This window comes from Diabrotica undecimpunctata, chromosome 1 (genome assembly GCF_040954645.1).
Source record: "Diabrotica undecimpunctata isolate CICGRU chromosome 1, icDiaUnde3, whole genome shotgun sequence".
Classification (NCBI taxonomy): domain Eukaryota; kingdom Metazoa; phylum Arthropoda; class Insecta; order Coleoptera; family Chrysomelidae; genus Diabrotica; species Diabrotica undecimpunctata.
The window spans coordinates 50,788,506-50,815,268 of NC_092803.1; the positions used below are offsets into that span (position 1 = coordinate 50,788,506).

The 26,763-nt window shown below is 32.5% G+C and overlaps 1 long non-coding RNA gene across 1 annotated transcript in view; it reads left to right on the forward strand.

Annotated features, from left to right (window-relative positions):
• Nucleotides 1–26,128, forward strand: part of LOC140449155 (uncharacterized) — a 34,029-nt gene extending 7,901 nt beyond the window's left edge. The window contains exon 2 of the long non-coding RNA XR_011951751.1: nt 25,368–26,128. This is a non-coding gene — a long non-coding RNA (uncharacterized lncRNA). The remainder of the gene's footprint in view (nt 1–25,367) is intronic.
• Nucleotides 26,129–26,763: the final 635 nt, after the last annotated feature.

A 26,763-nucleotide genomic window follows, 5' to 3' on the forward strand; every position in this document is an offset into this window, starting at 1 on the left:
TGTTTGAACTTCCAAGTAGTTACAGACTCAAAAGTTGTAATCTTATAATGTAGCTCGGCTGTCACAATAAATATTTTGGTCAAATGTACCAATGTCAAATGTAATTAACTTAGTACAAACTTCAACAAACTAATAAGAGTAAAATTATTGAAAACAATTTTCTTATTTATAGGCGCACATTCTATGTTGACATGGGGAAACTTTGCTCCAGGACCACGGTGCAAAGTATGCCTAACGAAAGTTGTGTACAGTATTCCGTATAGTATTTTTTCCTTGTTTTATTGTTTTAAAGGATTTCAACAGTATATAAGATGGTCCCATGCTCTCGGAGGTATGGCGATTACACGCAAACAATTTTGGAAGCATGCCTGGAATGAGTACCAGAATAGTTGCGTAAGCTTATATTATATCACGAAGAACCATTATGAATTAATTGAACACTAAACAAACAAAAAAACTGTTACGTTTACAAATAAAGGATCTTTGTTTCTTGCATTCATCAAATGGGCGAATTTGGGTTCCCCGTGAATGATATGCAACTTCGTCCAATAATCAGGATACTTTTAATAGGAAAGGTAAGTACTTTTTTTGTTTAAGCCCTTCTCTCTATTCGGATTGCCGAATATAGGCCTCTCCTAATTCTCGCCATTCAATGCCTAAGGTAAGTACTTAGGCATTGTTGATTTCTGGTTTTACTTTATTTTTTTGCTGCGAGTAGATTGTACATTTTATTTCTCTTTAACAGGTATGAGAGAAAGAGTTTTAAAGATAACCTTTCTGGCAAAGACTGGGTTAAAGCTTTTTTAAAACGATATAAGGACTTGATAGTTAGGTTCCAACAATACTGACTGAAACCTTACAGCAGACCTTGAAGGGAATTTCACCATATGTAATATATACTACAATGGATTTGATATGAAATTTGATATACAATCCAGGTCAAAAAGAAGTTTGGGCATGAAATATCCAGAAAGGATAGTTAATTCATCATAAACTTGTACTTCTTGAATGATGTGGGCAAAGAATCGTACACCTCGTACTTGCTGGATGTTTTGTGTCAGACCTATTTCAGTGTCCCAGTGTTCTTTTCCTATTTATGTCTCGAAGTATTAGCAGCCTGTAGGGAACATGATGTCCAATTTGTATTATTGCCTGATAATATCACGCATGTAATCCAGTCCCTAGATGTGGCATTCCTTACCCAATTAAAAAACGCATGGCGTGAAATTTTGTTAAAGTATAAAGAATTGCTGTTGGAAGCAGATCGAGTGTTCTCGAAAAAGAAAATTTTCCGATACTCTCAAGATTATTAACAGAGAAACGTATGCAAAACAGTGGTTAAAATTTAATAACGGAATTTACGAAATGTGAGATCGTATCTTGTGATGTAAGTCCCTTGTTAAAACGATTACATAACAATCATAACAATATAAGGTTAGTCAAGAAAATATAAAAAGTTCGTTTCTTGAATCTTTGAAAAATAAGAGGAATCAATGTACCTACTCAGTTTCAAGTCTGGGGGAAAAATAACAGTTTTAGGTGGAGGAAGCATTACTCACAGTACAATCGGTTTTATTGATTTAGCTAGAAATTCAGGACTAGCTAGATCGCCAATATCCAGACAATTAACAAAAAACAAAGACCGAATGACACTTCAGAGACAGAAAGAAAGAGAGGGATAGAGAGTAATCAGATAAGTTTTTATACCTTAAAATTAAGATGATGAAATTTATGAAATACAAGATATGGAGGAAGACTCTAAATTTAATAAAAAACTTGACTCTGGTTATTTTGGCAAATCTGCAGTTGAAAAAATTTAAGAATTGGTTCCAATAGACATTTTGTAGAAGACAGACGATTATAGGTGAATACGATCTTGTATGGCAACAATCCTGATCCTGGAGTCTTGAGGGTGAAATGGTTAAGATAAAGTTAAGGTAGCCACTAGTGCTGGAAATAGCCTATACTAGGAATGAACAACCTTTTTAATCAACGGGCCAATTTAAATTTTAAAATTTTTTGACGAGCTGCATATAAAGTAACACTTATTAAAAATTTACAAATCCTTTATTTATAATAAATATTAGAATAAAAAAATATACAATTTAAAAAAAAATGTAAAGATTTCATACATAAATTTTAATGCAAAATAAAAACAAACAAGAAAAGAAGAGAAAACGAATTCACTTGAAATTTTTAATGAGAAACTTGGCATTGTTTTTTCGATACAAGCTGAACCATATCAGTCGGAATTGAATAGGTAGCTGCACATACGCAGCCTTCTAATCGTGCATCACTTTGTCCTGATCGGTGGTCATTTTTGATTAATTTCATAGTTGAAAATAATTGATACGTACTTCCAAACAGAGACATCATTAGCTTTGCATGTTTCGTTAAAAGCGGAAATTTTTAAGGACCTTAATGTTTACTGAAAAAATACATTTTTTAAATCGGTATTATTCTGTATGTCAATCACTTTCAATTGAAAGTCTTCGGGAACTGTATCCACATCGATATTAAATGGAGACGAAAACATTTTCATGGAAACCGCTGTCTTCTCAGCCTTGAACATTCGGAAACGTAATTAAAATTCGTTGATTAAAATGTCTATAATGTGCATATTTTTGAGAAGTTAATTATTTATCGTACAAATTGTGAATAAACTATCATTTGCCTTGAAGTTCCACATTAAGATTATTGAGATGCTGAATCATGTCGATAAGAAATCCAAAATCGCACATCCTTTCTTTATTACCAAAATGGGAAAGGCATATTCCTTCATATCCAAGAACAATAATTGTATTTCGCTTTTTTAAGTTGTATACTTTTTTAACATTGCACTAACAAGCGTTGTTGCTGTGTTCTCGGATAAGTCTTCAATTCTCCTTGCAATTGTGAATTTCAATAAATTAATGTTTGAAATAATATTTATATTATCAGGAAATGTTATTTCTGCAAGAGCAATCAGACATTCTTTTATCATCTCTTCATCCGCAAAGAATTTCATTGTTTTGCAAGTATTTGATTGACAACAAAAGTAGCCTTTACCGCCGTATTTAATACAATAGCTTGATTTTTAAAAATAGCCTGTTTGCCCAAGTTTTTCTCCGTTTGATTAAACTTATCTATCCGGAGTTGCCCTGTTAATTTTTTATATTGTTGTACATTTTTTGTACCGTAATGTCGTTTTATGTTATATTCTTTTAATGTCGACACAGTCTCTGAGCATATTAAGCATACATTTTTATCTTTGACGAAAGTAAAAAAATAATAAAATTTCCATTTGTCTTGGAAATGTCTGTGCTCATCTGCAACCTTCAGTTTACGTTTACTTTTCCGATATGGATTAAAAATTTAATTAATTTTGAATAAAAAAACTCTAATATGTATTACCTTTTTGGCAATAATATTGTATTCACGTCTTTCAAGAAACACAAGAATTTCTAAAATTGCTAGTTAGCAGCATACCAGTCTGATTGTATGACAGACTTGCATCTTGCATCTCGGGACTGCGAGTGCGGATTTTCCATCCAGGCAGGGCGTCTGTTTTCACTAGTCAAGTTTACATTTCTAGACAAGTCATAAAAATATAAATTATGACAAACTACATAGATAAAAATATAAAAATTACATTAATTTATTAATTTTTGATATAATTTATTATATTATATTCATTTATAATATTAGTATGTATATGTGTTTTTATTTTATATTCAGTATTTATATTTGTCCCATAAAATATGCGTTTTATAGTACAGCATAAACTGTCGAGAGTTTAACATAGAAACATATTTATGCTTTGTTGACTATTCCAAGGCCTTCGATGTCGTAATATCCCCTATTCTATTTAATATATATATATATATATATATATATATATATATATATATATATATATATATATATATATATATATATATATATATATATATATATATATATATATATATATATATATATATATATATATATATATATATATATATATATATATATATATATATAGTATACTCCCTTTATAACGAACACGGTTATTACGAGGTTTCGCTTATAACGAGGTACATTAGATGTCCCGTGAAATTTCTATTGAACTATAACCCTTTATAGCGAGGTAAATTTGCTTATAACGAGAGAAAATAAGATTGCAAAACGTGTTTTTTACGTTTTGGCCCGGCCGTAGCTATAAATAAATACCCTTTTTAACTGCGGGCCGCCCGCAATAAACTTCTTAGAATTTATGATTCTTAGTCGGAAATGTAAAATTTATGATTCACAAGTGTCATTGTATTGGGTTGACCATTCACACCTAATAATAATGGTCCTAATAGACAAGATGTGGAAAGTGTTTTAAAGGTTGTCAGAAACTTTATCCAAGGACAAAACGCAAATGAAGAAGCATAAAACTGTTTCACATCTTTAGAAAATATGATAGATAGAATACTGGACAATTTAAAGCAGTCAAAAATGACAAAATAACTTTATACGCTTTATACATATTTACAGAATACAGATTTTTTGTTTTAACATATATCATTGACAGTAAAAGTAAACAACTCTTTTTTGTTTTAATGCATTTCATTGGAAATAAAAGTAAACAACTTTTGTTATCTTATATTGCAAAATCTTATATTGCTCCGACTGGCTTCACTATAGAAAGTTAATGTTTTAGAAAACTACATATTCATATGTATGCACAATATTATTGTTGTTGGATATAACGAGATCCGCTTATAACGAGGTAATTAGTCTGCCATTTCAGTCCTCGTTATAGAGGGAGTCTACTGTATATATATATAGTGAAAATATTATGCGTCAAGTTTTTGAGGATTGACAAGGTGGAGCAACGATAGGAGGAAGAAAAATCAAAAACCTACGTTATGCTGATGACACTGTTATATTGGCGGCATCACCAGAAGAACTGGAACAACTTATGAATAGGCTAGGCACGGTGAGTACGGAGTATGGTTTGAAAATAAATATGCAGAAAACCAAAGTGATGATCATCTATAGAATCAGAAACAACCAGTCAGAGATAAGAATCATGACAGGTTACGAAGTGATCAAGCAATTTAATTACTTAGGTTCCGTTATTACTAACAGTGAAGGATGCGAAGACGAGATCCGTCGACGCATCACAATGACCAGATCTTCAACAGCCAAACTCACAAAAATTTTGAAGAACACTGACATCACAATAAACACAAAATTAAGTCTTCTTCGAGCATTGATATTTCCTATCGCCACCTATGCTTCAGAAACTTGGACAATAAAAAAAGTCGATTCAAAGCGTATAATGGCATTTTAAATGTGGGTATACCGTAGAGTGTTGCGCATCGCACAAATAACTCAATTCTAGCAGAACTTAGCATAGATATTTTGGACATATAACTAGAAGAAGAAAAGACATGGAGCGAATGATAGTTGAAGGTAACGTAGCGGGTAAAAGATCCAGAGGAAGATCTCCAGTACGATGGTCGGAACAAATAAAGGAGATGACTGGTTACTCATTCTTCGAAACAAAACAACACCCACAGGAGAGAGATAATTGGACAGAAATAGTCAAACAAATTACATGACGCCACTACATCTTTCTTCTTCTTCTTATGATGCCCTATCCAATTAGTGGATGTTGGCGGCAATTCTGGCATACTCCTCTCGGTCTTGTGTGGCTCTAAAGAGTGCATGGGCATCGAGGTTTGTCCAATCCCTTATGTTTTTAAGCCATGAGTATTTCTTTCTTCCGATGTCCCGTTTTCCTTATATCCCCTTCCATAATAAGCTTTAAGAACTGGTATTTGGAATTTCGAAATATATGACCCAGATAAGCAGTTTTTCTTCTTTTTATTATTGGCAGCAATTCTCGTTCTCTGCCCATTCGATTTAATACTTCGACATTTGTTGTGTGATCTGTCCAGGGAATTTTAAGTAGTCTTCTAAATATCCACATTTCAAAGGCCTCCAATCGGTTCATCACATTGGCCTTTATGGTCCAGGTTTCTACACCATATAGCAGTATGGAGTAAATGTAACATTTTACAAAGCGATATCGAAGCGTTAATTTAAGGCTACTGTTGCTTAGCAAGGCTATCATATTAGTAAATGCTGTTCTGGCTTGCTCAATCCTGCTACGTATCTCTATGTCTGGATCTAGATCTTCAGTTATCCAACTACCGAGATATCTGAACTTGGGGACCTTTTGGTCCCCAAGTTTACTCTTATATTTAATTGCATATTTCGTGTTCTGCTAACCACCATTACCTTCGTCTTTTCTATATTAATCTTCAAGCCCAGTCGTTACTACATTCTTACGAAGGAGGAACTATTGAGGATGAGGATAAACATGTTTAACGGGCCGCAAGCGGCCTGCGTGTTGCTCATCCCTGGCCTGTACGACGTGATGAAGTTTGATATACCTAAGCTAATGACCAAACGTGGCTTGTATTTTGTACCTGTGTGCGACCGATTGTGATGGAATTAAGGCAGTGGTCTCCAATTAATACCATATACCGCGTACAGCGTTACGCCATATGTCGAGTCTGTATGCTTGTACAGTAGTTGCATGCTGTGTTCAGCGTACAATAAGAGACCGCATCCATTATTTATTATATAAAGCATAGAGAAGCGACGCATGGCGTAACGCTGCACGCGGAGTACTTCCTTTATTGAACACCACCGCCTTATATTCATTGGATTTGTGTATACAGTTGTCCCTTAATCCGACAGGTATGGGACCAGAGGGGTGTCGGATTACCAAAAGTCTCCAGATTACCGAAAGTGAATATATATTTGGCATTCTTTTGGTAGCAGCAGCCTACAATATTCTTAAAATATATGAGTAAAATGCTACCCAGATTAACATGCAAATGAAACACCCATTTGGATTAACTAAAACATGTTTATTAAAAGAAATATAGAAGCTAATAAATTTAATGTACATACCGTGTTTAAATAATAACTTATAAACATTATACCTACGTACTAATAACTAAATGCCACAACTAAGGTAGATTAATTATGGACGTATGTAAATACATACTGTGCTCACACTTTGAAAAAATCTTTGATTGTCTTTTGCTTTTTCTTGTTTAGACAGTCTGTCATTGCTTGTTCTTGTATCTTCTTTAATATCAAAATTTTTAAGTTATATGCTGTCTCCTCGCATCAACGCATCAAAGTGTTTGCAGCCAATATACCATCATCACAGTTGACGGTGAAAGATTTTTCATTCTGTGCTTCCTGGGTCACGTGTTCATCAGCTTCTGTTATTTCTTTAATTATTTCTTCATCTATTAAGTGAGCATTAAGATTGTTATCTAAAATCCACTCTTGTAAAGCGTCTCTTGATTCTGATGAATGAGTCATATCGTTGCAAATTTGAAGGGCAGCATCTAATACAACTTGCACAGGTTGGTCATTGGATTCTTTCTTAACTTCTATTGGAAGGAGTGGGCTGTTGGGATAAATATTGTTTCACGTTTTAATCATTGTAGTAAGCTTGACTTGCTGCCAAGCAAACGCAGCATTGATAATCGCATCTTTGATGTTAAAGTTTTTCAAAATTGAAGTGATGTCAGCATTAGATTACCTTACAATATCTACAAGTTGATTCTTGTATTGTGCCTGGAGAGTTTTAATAACGTTTTGATCCATGGGCTGAATCAATGCAGTAGTATTTTTCGGTAAGTACATTGCCTCGATATATCCATCGGCAGTTTCGATTTTTAATTCGTCCTTATCAGGATGTCCTGGAGCATTGTCTATCAAGAGGAGGGCTTTCACTGGCAGTTTCTTTTTTCTTAGCTAATCTTTAGCTTGTGGGACAAAGCTGTTCTTGTACCAATCCAGAAAAACTTCTTTTGTCACCCAGGCAAGGCTTTGCCACATGTACGTAATTGGTAGCTTTTCAATTTTAACATATTTGAAGGCACGAGATTTTTTGGACTCACCCACGATTAGCAATTTCAATTTGTGGGATCCTGATGCATTCGTGCATACCATGAGAGTGAGACGTTCTTTCTGAAGTTTTCTACTAAAAACTTTTTTTTCGTCTGAAGTGACAAATGTCTTTATTTACAGTTGCCGCCAATTTAGACCGGTTTCATCAGCGTTATAAAGTTGTTCAGGAATTAGGTCTAATTCGGTGATCTTTTTACTCAGATTCTGAATAAATTCAATCTTAGACTCATCTGCACTCAACTTCTCTCCACTCATCTGAAAAAATCGTATTCCGTACCGTTTTTTGAAGTTTTCGAACCAACCTTGACTAGCACCAATATCAGTTTTCTTTGTTAATTCCTGATAAAAAAAAACAGCTTTTTTTTAAAATGTCACCTGAAATAGGCGCTTTACTGCTTCGTTGTTGCTTAAACCAGATGTGCAGAGCTTCTTCAACATCAGGAAATTCACTAATTTTAATGGTTTTTCTGTCCTTAGAATCATTCTCTACAGATTTCATAAATTTTTCGATTTTGTCTTTGTTTTTCATAATGTCGTACACTGTAGCTCGTCCAATATCGTAGAATCTATATATCGCAGTCGGAGTTTCACCACACTCGCATCTCTTAATAATATTCCATTTATCTTTTAGAGTCAGCGTTTTGTGCTTGTGCTTTCGTTTTGAACTTGTACTCGCCATTGAACTGAACTTTCTAAAAGAATTAAATAAAAGTTTGGCACTACGTATTACTGTATCTAAAAACCCTATCCAACCGAACTGCACACGGAAAACACACGAAATGAAGCATCCGGTAAGAATGAGATTCATGTCGCGATTGTCGTGACAGGTTTCAGTACAAGCAGATACGGTGGCGAACTCGACGAAAGCGATTGCAAAACGTCGGAGTATCGAGGGTGTGCTGTATTGGGTAACTGTTATCAGAATTTCTTCTGCTTTGGTAAATGAGATCGATTATGATTAGGTTAACTAATATTATAAACACAAATAAACGTTTGTTTTATCTGTTTTTTAAATAATAAAAATTTAAAATCTTAAATTGTGTTAAACTAAGTGCCTAATAATATTAAAAATCAAAAATTTCTATACCAAAAGAACCGCAATAAGGAGTAAAATACGTTAGTAAATACTATATGAACTACTTACTCAAATATAGAGGAAATATTATTATTAAACAACTTAAAAATGAATGCAGATCATTATACAAGATAATCTAGGCATTAAATTATCTAGCGACCAAAAACTTCTTCTTCAAGTGCCATCTTCGTTCCGAAGGTTGGCGATCATCAGGGCTATACGTATTTTCGAAACTGCTGACCGAAACAATTCGTTGCTGCTACAGCTATACCATTCTCGTAGATTCTTTAGCCAGGAGTTTCGTCTTCTTCCTATGGACCTTTTTCCTGCTATTTTCCCTTGCGTAATTATTCGAAGCAGTTCATATCTTTCGCCTCTTGTAATGTGTCCCAAGTATTGCAGTTTTCGTTTTTTGATCGTAAGTATGACTTCCTTTTCTTTATTCATTCTTCTCAAGACCTCGACATTTGTGACTCTCTCGGTCCATGATATTCTCAGGATTCTGCGATACATCCACAGTTCAAATGCCTCTAATTTTTTGGTATCAATCTTTGATCCAACTCGATCGATAATTTCATAATTTCATTCGACCAAAAACTAGAAGAGGCCAAATAACTAGAGTGAATAGTAAGTCTGGATGTCTGAAAAATTCTATATGGACAAATCAGTTCTCTTGAACCGAATTAAAGACCAAAATATATAAAGCTGTAGTTAAACCAGTAATGGCCTACACTGCTGATACGAATCTAACACAAAGACATTAGAAACAACGTAAATGGAAGGACTTCATCGAATAACAAAACATTAAGAGGCAGAGTACAGAACGAAGATATAAGACGCATATGAAGAATCGAAGAAATAAACAAGCGCGGATCAAGAACAAAAAACTGCAGCAGTTTGGAACCAGCACATAAATTAAATTACTCAGAATAGAGTAAAAAAATAACAAGAGATAAATCGCCAGATATACGGAGATCGACGGGGAGGCCAAGAAGACGATGGTCAGATAATTTCTGAAACCGAGGAATAACACTAAAGATGCACAGACATATTTGCCTACAGAGAATAGTAAGAAGAATTTGTTTCCCGTTCCGTAGCTGGAAGAATTTTTATTTCACTACATTTTCATCCAGTGAAGCTGGATTTTCAGCTGTAGCTGTTATAAAGAACAGTTATCGTTCAAAAATCCCCTTTATATCAAATTTATTAAAAGATAAATGTAACAGTAAATCCTTATTGCAAAAGTTGTAAAAAATTGTGGTTCTAACTTCTCTGGAACTGTTAAGATCATGATAAAGATAAAAAATAATTACGAAACATTTTCATAGTAATGAGTATTTTCTGGTTCTCTTATCATTATTATATAGAGTAAGTCTGTTATTTCACGCTTATTCTCTTTTCTTTTAAATAATTATCAGGTTTTGACAAATACTGATATCTAAATTTAGTTTTTTGCTTTAAAATTGATATGTATGCAACATATAATTATAAATACCAAAAATAGAACTAATATGGAGATATACTGATAAATTATCTAACTAGCCTTGTTATATTTAGTTATGGCTGTTGCCATAATAACTAGTAGGTTCTCTGATAAAAATTTGAACCGGTTTACGGAATAAAACACTATAAATATACCGTTGATATATATATATATATATATATATATATATATATATATATATATATATATATATATATATATATATATATATATATATATTGTTGTACTTTTGAATGTCCATAAGCAATAAAAAACCGATATACAAATTTTATTACTTAAATAAAAATTAAAATTATTGATATTTCATAAAGACACGGGCATATGAATTTTCAAACATCCTGTATAAGACAAAATATGTATTTTAAGTTGTTCGAAGAATTGTTCATTAGGCCTCAGAGACAAGACTTTCAAATATTATCGATAAGAAATTTAAATAAGTCGGTTATTGTGGAATGGTTTTACCCGGAATAAAAGTGTATATAGAAAGTGTTGAACAATAGACCGGGATTTGCGGTGGTTTTCTCCCCGAAAGATTATATCGGTAAAAGTTTATTAACAAAAGACATTGAATTGAGAAACAGGTATCGTTTGTAGCTATTAGTAAGAAATATTTGTAAAGCAGATAGATTTAGTTAGAATAATTAAAGAAGGTTGTTTTCTGGAATAACCCGAATGACGTTTTATAGAGAGAGTTGGGTGGTAACGATATACGTCACAAGAGGTGGATGATTTTTATTGGTCAATTTTTGAATGCAAGGAGGTTGGTTTTGGCTATGAGATAGGAGAGAGAAAAAAAGGTTAGTTAGTCAGTTTTCGTCGTCCAAGAAGGAAGGAGCTTTGTGATTTGTGTTTGTTTGAAGTCCCGAAGACGTAATTTACCGGGTGTGTTTATTTGCGGTGTAAAAGCTGACCAGTGTGAGGAACGGGGTACAGAGAGATAGAAAACCAAAGGGCATAAGAATATTAATAGCAGACGAAGCCGGAAACATTTGGAGATACAAGGACAGATAGGAGAAAGGTGTACGTCATCTGGACCACAATAGGAGCAGAAGCAGAGAAAGGATTTTTTTGTTGTGGCGTGGCCATAGAATTGCAACGGCAGAGAAGGAAAGGTCAGTCAAATTTCATTAGAGCCGGAGTGTAATTTTCATTTATTAATTAAATAAATTGAATAAATAATAGAGACAGTTAATTTTGCGATCACTTAAAAAAAAAAGGAATTATAAAAAGAGCTTAGTTATAACACATATTAAAAATCAATGTAAAATAACATTTGGGTCCATGATAGAAAACAACTTCTCATATATTTAAAGTTAGTATATTGCAAATATTACAGGATTGATTGTTATATAAAATTTCATTAAAATAAAGGACATCTCACATATAGTTCAGTTGAAATTCTATGTATTTTATTCAGGTCATATTACCTATCCCGATTAGGACGCCAATTGGAAAATATTTTGAATCCACGATCAAAGGTAAATCGTACAATTTAAATAGCCTGAGATTGTAATTAATTAATGCTGATTTATTGTGATTAATTGGAGATTAGTTCATTTAATAAATATAGACAGGATTTTTCCTAAGTAAGCAATATAATACAATTTAAATAGCATAACAATATATATATATATATATATATATATATATATATATATATATATATATAAAATACTGGATATTATTGACTGTCGATATAAACAAACAACACAGTTTATTAGGGCTGCAGTCAGTAGGTTTGGCCGGGATGTTATAGAAACACTCGTTTGACTTTTGGTCGAGCTTTCGGAATTCTTTTATTCCTTCTTCAAGACACTGTAATTAGAAGAAAGTGTAAATATTTACAACATATCTCAAATTGTCATTACAACTTACTAGTCGTTGAGATTATTTTTCTAAAGCTACGACACTCAACATTAAAAACACACATATAAAATATACCATTTAAAATAATGGACAATATACATTTTAAAATTTAGTTGGAAAGTTAAAATTTTGTTAGTGACATCTTTTCATGGTGTGTTTTGACTGATCCATAGAGAACAGAAAAAAAAACAAAAATAGTGTGATTAACAAGTAATTAGGAGTTCCTGCTATTATATTAATGGAAGTAGTATCTTAAACCTGTCTTGATAGTATGCAACATGTTTTGTATGCTGGTGTATTACGGTGTGTATATGTAAAAGTAAATATTTATTTTATTTTTGATGTTTTGTCAGTAAGTAACAATAAATGTTGCTCAATTTATCTATGTCTGACTTTTTATTTATACAAGACGTATTAGATTTTATGAAACACATTTCCAATATATTATATATATATATATATATATATATATATATATATATATATATATATATATATATATATATACTTTTATTGACTCCAACCCATTCAAAACAGTTATATATATATATATATATATATATATATATATATATATATATATATATATATATATTATATATATATATATATATATATATATATATATATACTTTTATTGACTCCAACTCATTCAAAACAGTTATATATATATATATATATATATATATATATATATATATATATATATATATATATATATATATATATATATATATATATATATAGCATAGCTTCCTCCGTGGATGTGTTGGTTGTTGCTCTGGAAATCTCAGAGTCTTCTAACATTATTGCCACAAATTGGTCGCATTGCTCCTGTATTGATCCTTTCCCAAGTTAATATGCTCCTTTTCTAACTTGGCTGCACCGTACTGAAGACGACCTATAGTCAAAAATACGTATATACACATGCCTTCCATCCTATACACATATTTTATTATATTTTTCTTTCTTTATTGCGAGCTATGCCGATATCTTTTACCTTTATTTTACTATTAACTCGCATTATCCTTTTTCTTGTTGTTTGAAACGGTCTAAACGTTTGGCATTCCTTTCCTCAGGTAGCTTAGCTTCCTCCGTGAATGTGTTGGTTGTTGCTCTGGAAATCTCAGTCTTCTAACATTATTGCCACGCATTGCTCCTGTAGTGATCCTTTCCCAAGTTAATATGCCCCTTTTCTAACTTGGCTGCACCGTACTGAAGACGACCAATAGTCAGAAATACGTATATACGGTTGCCTTCCATCTTATACACATATTTTATTATATTTTCTTTCTTTATTGCGAGCTATGCCGATATCTTTTACCTTATATTATACCGATATCTTTTACCTATATTTATATATATATATATATATATATATATATATATATATATATATATATATATATATACGGTATAGGTAAAAGTTTATGGTCGGTATGTTAACTCGATGACTTTACGTGAGATGGAGTGAGAAACACCTGTTTAAAAAGAGAGAGGTATATTAGGTCCGCACTTTATACATCGAGCAAAAAGACAGAAGAGGGAATGTAAAGGTAGTGGGGGCAAAAATGTTGTTAGACGGGAAGTGCCATTTTGAGAGGCCACATTAAACAAAGAAAGAGAGTCTCTTTCCTTGTTTAAGAAATCAAATTTAGTTGGGTTATGTTATTGTTTGTCCCAACTGTCACATGAAAGGTTATTTATATCGAAGTTTTTTAACAATTGTGTCACATTTTAGACTATTATCGTTATTTAATTAAAACATTATGCTCTACTGTTAAAAAAAGTATTTTAAGTGTTTGGAACATAGTGCTTATAATAATATTGGAACATAGTCTTAAATTTGGCGCCTTTGCATTTCCGGATATGTCCGCCATATTAAGAGGCCACTTTTATGAATTTTGGTCTCCTTTTCATAACAATTAGATTCCCTCTTTTGTCTTTTTGCTCGATGCCTTTATATCGTCGAAAATGCATTAGTGGAAATAATAAAAGAGGGGAAGTTCAACGTTGCTAAACTTATTGGTTTTATTTGATTTGTTGTCTTTTTAGCATTTTAACAATGTTCTCATCATCATCATCCAGCCTCAAGAGTCCACTGCTGAACATAGGCCTCTTCCTCATGTTTCCAACCCCGTCTATCTTGCGCCGCTTTTATCCAGTCATCTTCCGAGTCTTCTTAAATCGTCAGTCCATCTTGTAGGTGGTCGACCGACGCTTCTCTTGTCTTCCCTTGGCCTCCATTCCAATAACCTCTTTGTCCATCGCCCATCTGTCATTCTGGCTATGTGTCCTGCCCATCTCCATTTTAGTCTGGCTATCTTCTCGATGATGTCAGTCACTCCGGTTCTTCTCCTGATGTCTCCGTTGGTTATTCTGTCTCGCAGAGTTATTCCTAACATGGACCGCTCCATTCTTCTCTGCGTGACTCTCAGTTTGGTAGCTGCTGCTTTTGTTAAGGTAAGTGTTTCTGCTCCGTACGTCAAGACTGGGAGGACGCACTGATCAAATACCTTTCTCTTTAGGCATGTGGGCAGCTCACTTTTACAAGTTTCTCTCAGTTTTCCAAATGCTGCCCACCCAAGGCCGATTCTTCTCTTCAGTTCATGAGTCTGGTTATCCCTGCCAATCATAATTTCATGTCCCAGGTATTTATATGTCCCAGGTATTTATATAAACAATGTTCTAAGATAATCAAATTTGGGCGAATTAATTTAAATGGCAGCTTGCTGTTTTTATTTTAAATATGCCACAATTTTCCTTCACAATAAGTTTAATTTAACATTTTGATTTCCACTTCGGAAATCGTTTTATATAAATAAAATTTATTAATGTTTCGTATTTTAAGTACGATTTCCGAATTGGAAATCTAAACATCAAAATAAACTTATTTTAAAGTCACATTGTGCCTTATTCCTAATAAAAATAAAAAACTGCATTATGACGCCACAATAAAAAAGGGTGAAAAAAGCTTCTTACAAAATTATTTGGCAATGTCGAGTTGTCAAAGTAAGGACACTGTAGTAACGAGAAAAACAGTAGAGGTGAGTCGTTGACGTTTTTATCGTTACTAATAAAATTATTTAACTAGTTGATTGTTTAACAGTAGTTTCAAATAAGCGAGTACATAAACAAACATGCTTTCTTGAATCAAAGAAAAAAATACTGAAATACTTTAAATGGCTTTTCAAATTTGCTGTAGTTGATTTATAACTTAGTTTTTCTTTGCAAATATTGCATACAGCCTTCTCACTGTTAATGTCTTTCTCAAAGTGATGCCATAAAATACTAACATTTATACTCGCAGATATGTTAAACACACAAACAGTTAAAACAGTTAATAAAGTAAATATTCAGTACTCACAGAATAAATTCACATTTACGTTAGGCAAAACACAAACTCCAAATAAAAATTATGTTTGCTGAATAATACAAAACATGAATCGGGGACTCCCATGTGTTAATATTTCAAATTAAAAATAATCAATCATTGCGCAAATATTTCCAACACTACTGTTTAAATTAAAAATAATTCCAAACAACTAGAAATTCTAAACCAAATTCTTAGGCAATTAAATGTTCAAACAGACCACCAAATTGCAACGAACAGTAACCAAATCTATTATACAAAGCATTTCTCATGGCGTTGAGTTCATCTGCCGATATGTTTTGGCTAAGTTGGATTATCTTTTCCTTCAGTTCCTCCAAGTTGGTGGCTCGCTCGAACTCATGCCTGTACAATTTTGTTTTTAGCATCCTCCAAAAATAAAAATCTTGAGGAGCTAAGTCGGGTGACCGAGGGGGCCATTTTATTGTACCGTCTGTACTAATGACACGTTCAGCAAAAATTAACGCTCTAACTAAATAGTCTCCAACGGCTTTTCCATTATGTGCAGGACAGCCGTCTTGTTGAAACCAAATTTCGTTGAAGTTAATTTGAAGACGTTGAAGTGCAGGAATAATTTGATTTTTCAGTAATTGGAGATATTTGACTGCGTTTAAATTGCCTTCGATGAAAAAAGGACCAATAATATGGTCTCCCAAAATTCCAGTCCAAACATTCAATTTTTGTGGATACTGCGTACGCACAGACAGACTCAAATGCTTATTTTCCTGAGACCAATAACGTACAAGGGATAGATTATGTTTTTTGTGAATTGTGAAGGAGGACTCATCTATAGACAAAATATTTAAAAAAAAAATATTATTTGCATGGCATCTCTCCATCATAATTTCACAAAATTGCATCCGTTTAAATTTATCATCAGGAAATATTTCTTGAGTTGTCTGCACTTTATAACAATGGTAGTTGTTTCTTTTCAAAATATTCCTCACTGTTTTTGCATTCAAATCAACTTCATCGGTAATTTGTTTACTTGAACAAGGCGTCGCTTCAGCCAATGCACAAACTTGTATTTCTCTAATTTCTCGTTCTTGAGAAATTTTCTTTTCGCGAGGTTGATCTGATGGGCAGCATTTTTTACATCTGCCATTAGTACAGCCAAAGTTTTCAAATTGATGAATAATGGCTAATACAGTTTTTTCTATAGGTATTGGCCTATTTTCAAAAGCCATAATAAATAAATGGATAGTTTCTTGTACTGAATTACCCCCAAAGTACCATTTTATTATTTGTACCCATTCTTCTGTTGTATAAACAGTCGGCATATTTAATTCTTATCTTCACACTTACAAAGTTACCTCCAAAAAGAAATACATAGCATAGCTTTCGGCCTGCCTCGTATGCAATTTACCATTCAAGAGAAAAGACGAATGGCGATGTTGCTAAAATTATCTTGTTTTACTTAAAATTGGGTTACAATTTCGTCACATAAAAATATGAATCTGTAAATTTTTCATGGATTCAAGAAATTTTGTACCAGTATTTGTGTCAATTAATGTTTCATTTTTAATATCATCATCCAGTTTTGAATGGCAATATAACCGCACCACTGATCGCCAATTTTTTAAATCAATTCAATGTTTTAATTCAAATATGTAATAAGGCAACCTTGCTGCCGTTTCTTACGTATAAGCTGGATCGGAAATAATCGTCTGGCGTTCCCTAATGGGCGTGGATAAAGAATATGGAGGGGAGACCAAGGGGAAATATGATTGTTTTCTTTGTCTATTCGCTGAAAATATGATTTTATATCTGTATTAGATATCCTGTTAAATTCTACGATACCGACCATAAACTTTTACCTATACTGTATATATATATATATATATATATATATATATATATATATATATATATATATATATATAAATATATATATATATATATATATATATAAATATATATATATATATATATATATATATATATATATATATATATATATATATATATATATATATATATATATATAATATATATATATGATTAAAGATTCACATAGGATTAACCCCCGATGAAATCTTATTATCACATGGCACATGAAATTTACAGACTGTCCCACATTTATCATAATACTAATTGTTACATTAAGATACATATCTTTCAAAATTTTCATATATTCATCAGGAATTACTTTATTATTCAGAATCATTTATTTAATTGTATATTCTATACAAGCAATAATATTTTTCTACTTTCTCTATGACATCAATATTTACGTTCGAAACTTTTTTTAAACGATTATAACTATATTTGTCGTTGATAAGTGTATGTTTATTTCATTTCAGTATTACTCGATCCATTTTTAAACAAATTTTACAAACATGAAATGTACAAGTTATCAATCTAGCCAAGAAAAATGAATTTTTTCTTATTAAAAGTAATATATCTCAACGTAAGTTTTCCTTTAATATTATTATTTGTATTATATATTAATCTTAAGCAGGGGTTGCAAAATACATATATCCATTAATCTACAATATTAGGTAGTATGCGAAAAATATAACAAAACAATAGCTATACATGAAATTAATGTTCAATTAAATGATCAGTTATAGAACAAGTGGTCATTCAGCCTTTTCTTGGAAACATTAACAGATGAAGCATCTATAACCTCGGCTGTAAAGCTATTCCATATCGAGAACACCTAATTGCTCAAAAAATATTGTCTGGTTTTGGGTAAAAATGAGTTCTCAATTGTGAACAGGTTGACCATACTTAGTCTATATGTATGCGTAAATCTTGAGCGACAAAAAGACATGCTATTGCACCGAGGCTGGATATTTTCGAAAACATTTCTATCGCACACTAACACCGGACACGCCATGGTTATGTAGTCCATCTCAATCACATGCCCAAGCTCCTTATGGTTCTCCCTTTGTACCCGATAAAGTAGATGATGAACCAATTATCAGGACCTGTCAAAGCAAACAAAATCAAGACCCTAAGACGGGAGACGGGTTGCTGAAAAAAACGGAAATCGGGGAGGTCGCACAAATCCTAGTCTAAACGATCGATGAGGTCTCGTACAAAGCATTGAGGGCTCATTTGCTCATTTCCAGGCATATTACTACATTCTTGAAAAGGTATTCTTCAAAACCATCAGAGGCCTCGATGGCTCCGATCAGACTCCTGCAAACGAACCTCCAGCATAGTAAGGCAGATATTTCTGTTGCGAAATAAGGTTCGATGTAGCTTTGGTAAAAAAAGCACTGGATTGGACTGGATGACGCACAAAGAAGAGATCTATTAGGCATTAGCGGAGAACTTATATATAGCCGATCTTCCGAAGTTCTGAGGACCTTTACAAAAGTCAAACGTTATATCAAAACACTTCCGTTGATGAATGTTTGTTTCAGGGATTTAACGACGGTAGAGATGACTATCATAGATTATATGTTTTTTTTTTAAATAATTTAGATATTAAACTTAATTTATTTAAGCAATTTTATAATGATTATTAATTGTGTAAAAGTGTATTTGCAAATTTGCAATTTTTTGCAGATCCTGGATTGTAAAATTACTAAACTCATTCTAATAAAATTTAGCACATGTTTCAGTCGTGTTATAAAGTTTTTCTAGACGGAATAAGAAGGCTGTAAGTTATGGTGAAGGAGTCGAAAACATTTAAAGGAAAATCTCCATATTTTTTCCCAATTATTGCTACTTTTTAAACAATAAACATTATTTTTTTAATTTATAGCTAGTTAACTATTATGTAAAATTGAAAAAAGAGACTTTTACCTTATAATAATTTTTTTAGCCGCAATATATCTCGAGTTTTAGTCAAAAGTGTGGACGCAAAAAGCAAAAATTTTCGATTTTTTTCAGATTTTGTTAAATAAAAAATTAAGCAAGAAAACACACAGTAGAATACAAAAGTGGACTGCTATAAGTTCATTCGAAACCATTTTGGATAAAAAATATTAAAACGATAAAGATATCTATATTTACCACACATTCAACTTTTTACTTACAGCTTAGTTTATAAATCGTCGAAATCTTACAACTCCAATAACATTTTTCATTATCCCATCAAACTTTCAAATATTCTCTTTCATTTTAAAGACATGGGCAACAGCGTTCTCCCAATTTGTGGGATGTATGTAATCTATTTTGGTTTGTAATAGGCGCTGAACATCGCCGATTTTAAATGTTATGTTCTCGCGGGCCACATATTCTTTTATTTGAACCCAAATTAATTCAATTGAATTAAACTCGCAATCGTAAGGTGAAAGTCTCAAAAACAGTAATATCATGAAGTCTAGTCATCGAATCAGCAGCATATTGACGATATTTACTACGATGCTCCTTGATTATTGTCATTAGTTCTATTTTGAGCATATCCCCTGTAAATGGAATGCATTTTTCTCGTAACCAGCTCTGCATGATGGACTTTCTATTAGTCATCGTTGGAATACGTTCAACAAGGCTGTGATAAGGTGCATTATCCAATCGTATGGTATTTACACGCTGGATGTTCACCAGTCATCATAATAGCCTCGGTTTTCTTCGATATAAAAGCAAGGGTACCATTTTGCAGAAAACCAGTATCGCTGCCAATATGAGCGACAATTAGGCGCTGGCCCTTTCTTGGCGATGCTCGCAATACTGTCGACAGTGATGTGAGGGGAGAATATTCTCGGGGAGAAAATTCTCACCGGTAATTTTCTCAAAATGCATTTAGCAGTATGGTTTACACGCGCTTATATCCGGTTGCACGTTGCCAGTGGAAACCGACTTTTACAAAACAAAATGGACTGCGGGCGTTTACACAGGCGTTAATTAGTAAATTTTCGTGTCATAATATGCGAACGTCGCAAACGAATGATGAGTGTACTAACAGAAATAGAACTAGAAAAATTTAGTGCTTTAGTGACTGACAACACCAGTGAAATAGTGAAAGCCAGAAATAATATTTATGAAAAATGCACTGTCCATACACCCAACTTAAAGTAAAGTAGTAGAATGTTTCTATAGCATGGAAAAATATTTTTAAACAGTGTTACCTTTAAATCTTCTTACAAAGCAAAAAGAGCAAAATTTCCAGGAATTTATAGGAAAGGAAAAGCAAACCATATACATTTGGCAGCTAATATAATTAGATCTGCGTTTTAATGATGTTCATTTGGTCAATGAGTGCAAATTCGTGGTACTGAGTTTATAGATAATATGGCTAAGTTAGCTTAAAATACCCAAATCATTCAGCAAGTTTAATGGCACAATTGACCTATGGCAGAAATAAAAGGATTTTTGCAAAACCATTGTTGGTTGATATGACTCATTTAATTTAAAATGCCCAAATTACTCAGTAAGTTTAATGGTAGAATTGGTCTATGACAGATCAGTAAGAAGTTTTTTGCAAAACCATACGTTCTGAGGTCTATCAATACGGCCCGAGATTTGGTAGAAAGTAACCTGTTTTAAAACCAAAACTAAGTGAATTACCGAAAGAACTTTTAATACATACGGTTTGACAGACTCTTCAAAAATAAACCGACTGACAGCTGAGTGAGTCGATAAGGTTACTTTTATAGATCATAATTTAAAATTATTTGACCAGGTATCAATGGGCCGAAGAATGAAAATAGTGATCTCTACTAAACATCTTTGTTTTTTATTCTTTTGAGAAAATAAGAATATTTTGTTTTTTTTTATTTGTCGCTGAAGATGTAAAATAAATTATTATATTTTATTTTATTTAATATTCAATAAAATCTTACGAATTTTGCGTTAGTTTTGGTACTTTTGGTAGGTCGTTCTTGAAAATTTTCATTATCCAATATTCGTAACTTTTTTTATTCTCTATAATTTTCCATCGCTAACTGCCGATAAACCTTTAAAACATGCTTGCCGTGCATTGGTTACTGTTTTATCTTGCCAAAGTTTGCCAACTGTATGTCCGGCGTTAACCCAAGCCGCAGAATTGAGCGTCGCCATATTATTTCTTCTTTATTTGTTAAAATGGAATTCCAGCATTGTTATATACACATTTGGAAAGTTTTCAACGGAACATAGGGATTTTTAATACAATTACTGAGATCCCCTGATTTGCAATTACCCAGTGTAAATTTCAATAAAACGTCGCGATGTTTTATAAATAATATGTTCGTTCCCCTGGATTGCTGCTCTTTCGCGATTTGTAGTAGCGTATTCGGCAGGCGTACGTCGACCGACAGTGTTGTATCATCGTCTACCGATTTTCTGTGTTTTTGTGCAGATAATAATGTTTTATTAATAACAATTTTGTTTGTGTTCATTAGGTATTATTTGAATTGGTTAATGTATAGTTTAATACATTTATTATTCCAAATATTGTTGATAATTTAAAATTTAAAAGGATGTAGGTATATGATATATCGAAATCTACAGATTTTTGCCGAAGGTATCTACCGATTTGGCAACAGTCCCAAGGAACATCACTGGCCGAGCAAATCAAATACCTTTGCCCTTTGCTTCTCATTATAACGCCATAGGCTGAAATTAAAGTAGTGTTTCTAACCATAAACCATGTATACAAACGAAGAAAAAGTAGGTACAAATTTTAAAATGGTATTTTGGGGGCAACTCGTACCGTGACATTATAAATTTATTTACTTGTGCCTATGAAGATAGGCCAACACCGACACAATCAACTATTAGTCGTATTATTAAAAAATTTGAATCGTTTGGTTGTGTACAAAACTGTCGAAAATGTACGGATCTACCACGAGAGAAAATAATCAACGAAGTTCGGCAAAATAGGGAAATTGATGTTTGTAGTGTTGCTGAAACTAGTAATCCTTGTTCAAGCAAAACTATTGCTGAAGAAGTTGACATGAATGATAGAACTGTCAGGAATATTTTGAAACGGAATGGTTACTGTTGTTTTAAAGTTTCAACAACTCAAGAGTTATTAGCCGAGGACAATTTCAACTGATGATGAATACACAAAATGATAATGAACATTTTTTAAAAAACATTTTGTTTACCGATAAATCGACATTTTCGTTACATCGGAAACATAACCCTTCTATCGTACGATATTGGTCTCGGCATAATAAACACTTGAGTATTATTCCAGTACGAACACAATATCCCCAAAAACTTAATGTTTGGACATGTATTTTGGGGGACTATATCGTCGGTCCATTTTTTATTGATGGTAATTAAACAGGAAATAAATATTTAGAATTGATGCAAAATCAAATTATTCCAGTAGTTCAATTACTTCCTGTCAACTTTGACGATATTTTGTTTCAGCAAGACGGCTGTCCTGCTCACAATACACGAGCAGTTCAATATTTAGAAACCAGTTTTGGAAATAAATTAATTTCTTCTCGTGGTACGATCAAGTGGCCTCCCAGATCACCAGACTGATCTCCAAATGTTTTTTTTTTTCTTTGGAGATATGTAAAAGCAAGTGTTTATCGACGTGGTTTTAAAAGAGCCCGAAATTTAGCGGAATTGAGGGACAAAATAATTCATCTTTGTGGAAGCATTAGACCGGAACTGCTCAGAGATATGAGAGTATCTTTGTACAACAGATTTGGTTTTTGCTCTACAGAAAGAGGTGGAATATTTGAACCTCTATTACGTTGATTTTTTTTTTAATATTATTATTGTTATTTTTGGAATTCGTTTTTGTTTTAATTTTTAGAAATCTACTTTTTTTCATGCCATTTTGGCAATAAAATATAACAATTTTTTTTAGTAAAATATTTTAATTCCATATCTACTTAAAATTGTAGGTTTTTGGCAAATTGACATGTAGGTACCCTAAATGTGTTCCGTTTTTATACTGGCGGCTTGGCGAGATGCGAGATTTTATTATACGATGATCGTTTGCGTTTGGTAACGTGCGCAGCGGTCGAAAAATATCGACTGGAGAGGGAGTCCAGTCGAACAAATAAAATAATTATAAAACATCGCGACGTTATATTGAAATGTACATTGGTTAATAGCAAATCAGCTAATCATTGTATTCTTATAAAATTCCTATGTTCCGCAAAATAAATTCCAAATCTGTATATCGAAAGTTAAGATCTTATAATGTTTATCGTAATGATTGACGGCTCATTTTAGGAAAATGATGGAAATAATATTTCAGAATTGGATATAAAGAAAAATGAATGTATAATTCTCCGGAGAACATTTTTTTAGAGTTCATCCAACTTAATAGGGTTTCGTCCACGTTGATTTGTATACGGAGTTGTATAACTGTTGCTACTGACACTCCTGTTAAAAAAGAACATCGACTAACAGCTTCCGTTGAAGGTAGTGTTTTTTTAGTCCATCATATACCACCAGATAATTTGTTCTTCCTCTTGTGAGACGGATCTATGACGTGGATGTCGTGTACACCATTTGTTAAGATCTTCACAGACGTCGTAGCACGTATTTGCTTGTCGATAACAGTTTTTAGATAACAGGAATCATTTTTCAATGATATGTGTGGATTTAAGAAGTTAATTCAGGGAAAAGCATTGTTCGTAGGAACGCACGTGCCTATATTCCTATAATAACAAGGCAAGACCAGATACATCAAGATGGAATAAACTTTTAACAAAATAATTCAATCCTAAGAAAAAATAATGAAATAACGACAGTTGGTAGTAAGCAATAATTGATAGTTTTAAGATTAGTTCTTGCCAATGAGTCACCTTCTTCAATTGATTGTTGGGCTATAGAAGCCAAGATCTGTTGGACTGAATATATATGTAGGATTTACACAAAAGATCTTAAAAGTCACAGTGTGGAAAGGTCTTCGATACCAACTCCTTGGAAATCTACAATCCTAGTTTCAATCCATCACACTAACCAAGTGTAATTTGCTGAACTGTGAAACCGCAAGTTAAATGATTCATTAAACATTTTTTTTCTTTACTCATAATCCGTCTCATATCTTATGTTATTTTTGGTACAGTGTCCACAATATAATTTGTATATTAAAGCTGGTTTTGGGTACTTTTTCGAGGTTCTGTCTCGAGAATAATTAACATCGGCCGTTTATCAAGTATTTTAAAAGTATTTCAAAGATCAATGAACTTAAGCCATCTTATAGCTCAAATAATTAAGTATTGTAATGTGTTAAGACATTAGTTTTTGTTAGATGAGAATGCAGAATCCGATTAGTCCACATGGGTCGATAGCTGCTAAATGCAATTTTTGTATATTGGTCCTTTTTCGTCCGATTCTTTTGGTCACTTATCTTTGGGTGTTAAGATAATCTTTATTACAAAAAACTTTTTACACATCAACTCATAAATATTTCAGATTTGTTGTCAATGAACGATAAGGTCATTTGAGGACACGTTCATACGTTGTAAACAAAGAAGCCTTTACTAGTAAAATTGAGTATTTTACATATGGAAACATTTTTCTCTAGTTAATTTCAGAACATTCCACATAAATTTACAAGAAGTCATGTTTGGTTATAATCAAAACATATATCTAACCTTGGAAAATGAGGGCGTGGCTCGACCACACATATGTTTTATATATCTTTTGATTTTCAGCATTGAATTATTCTGTCTCGTCTTCGTATTCGGGAATCTTATATATTTTGTTTAATGTTTTAGGTCTGGATTGTTTTCCTTATGTCAGCATTTGAATTAGTTTTGAAAACATTGCTCCACAATGCTCCAGTTTTTTCAATTTCCATCAAGCTTTGAACCTTTCCGAAGATCTGAAGCTTTCTCAGTCTTAATTTCTGTTAAGAATAACGAAACAAAAAATGAATTAAAAGCTCGCAAATCAACATACAATTCTTTTTATTTTATATTATTAATCTGCTTACACATGTTTAACAAGAAAACTCAAAATATAATTTTCATTATTTTTTATTGCAGTACTTTTAAAATCTAAGCAAGTATTTTCATTGAAATGACGAAATATACACAGTTGCAATAAATACATTTTCTATTTGATACAAAATTTTGTACAAGCAAAACGAATCTAGGACCTGGAAATGTTGAAAAATAAAATCGGCATTGGATCGAAACAGAAGTATATTTCATTTTCAATAATTAAATCTTGTTTTGTTAGTAGTAATGACAAAAAGTATAAAAATAAGGAGAAAGTCCACATCGCTCGTGGTTTAAACTCTGGTTTAAGTGTGAAAAAATGTACCTGACCTTGGAATATTAACAAAATTCACTAATAAATGTTTGTATTTTTAACATTCGATCATTAAAACCAGGCATTTGATCTGGTACAAAGTGTAAAATCATTATGCCAAAAATGGCACATCACCAACACGATACAACACAAACAGAACCAAGGGAATTCTAGACACCACATCGATAAAAATTCCTAGAAAGCGTGACAACGAAGGCAAAAAGTCCCAAATATGACACAGTTCAAGGATCTTGTCACGGTCTGAAATATAGATAGATGATACGGACCTTATAGAACAAATGAGACTTTTCAAAAAACCAAAAACCAAGAAAAGTAATCCCAATTGCAAAGCGAAATTATAAACAGACATTAGAGACGCAAATTAGAAGCGGTTGTCTATTAAAAGAAATCGAATGCCGGATGCTACAAAAATAAGTCTGCTGGATTATTACTGGATCAAAAAGGGAAAGTTATCCTTGGGAGAGAAGAGCAACATTAAAGGAATGATGCAATTATAGTATAGAACTTATAAGGACTTTAGAGATGAGCCGATAAACTTACAGAAGTACAAAAAAAATGGGAATAATAATCTTTACTGCGTGTCGTCACCTCGTTTGTTTATTTTGGCAGAAATCTGCAGCAAGAGTTATATGAAAGACAACAAGGTCTTACTCTTAACGGCACAGTTATCAATAATATACACTCCAGTAATACCGTACTTCTAGTGAGTACACTGAATGAATTGTAAGAACTCTTAATCTTCATCGCAGATCAAAGTAGAAACATAGAGGTCAAGTTGAACACCAAGACCAAAGATCTAGTAGTACACAAATAAATGAACATATTATGTGTTCTAGA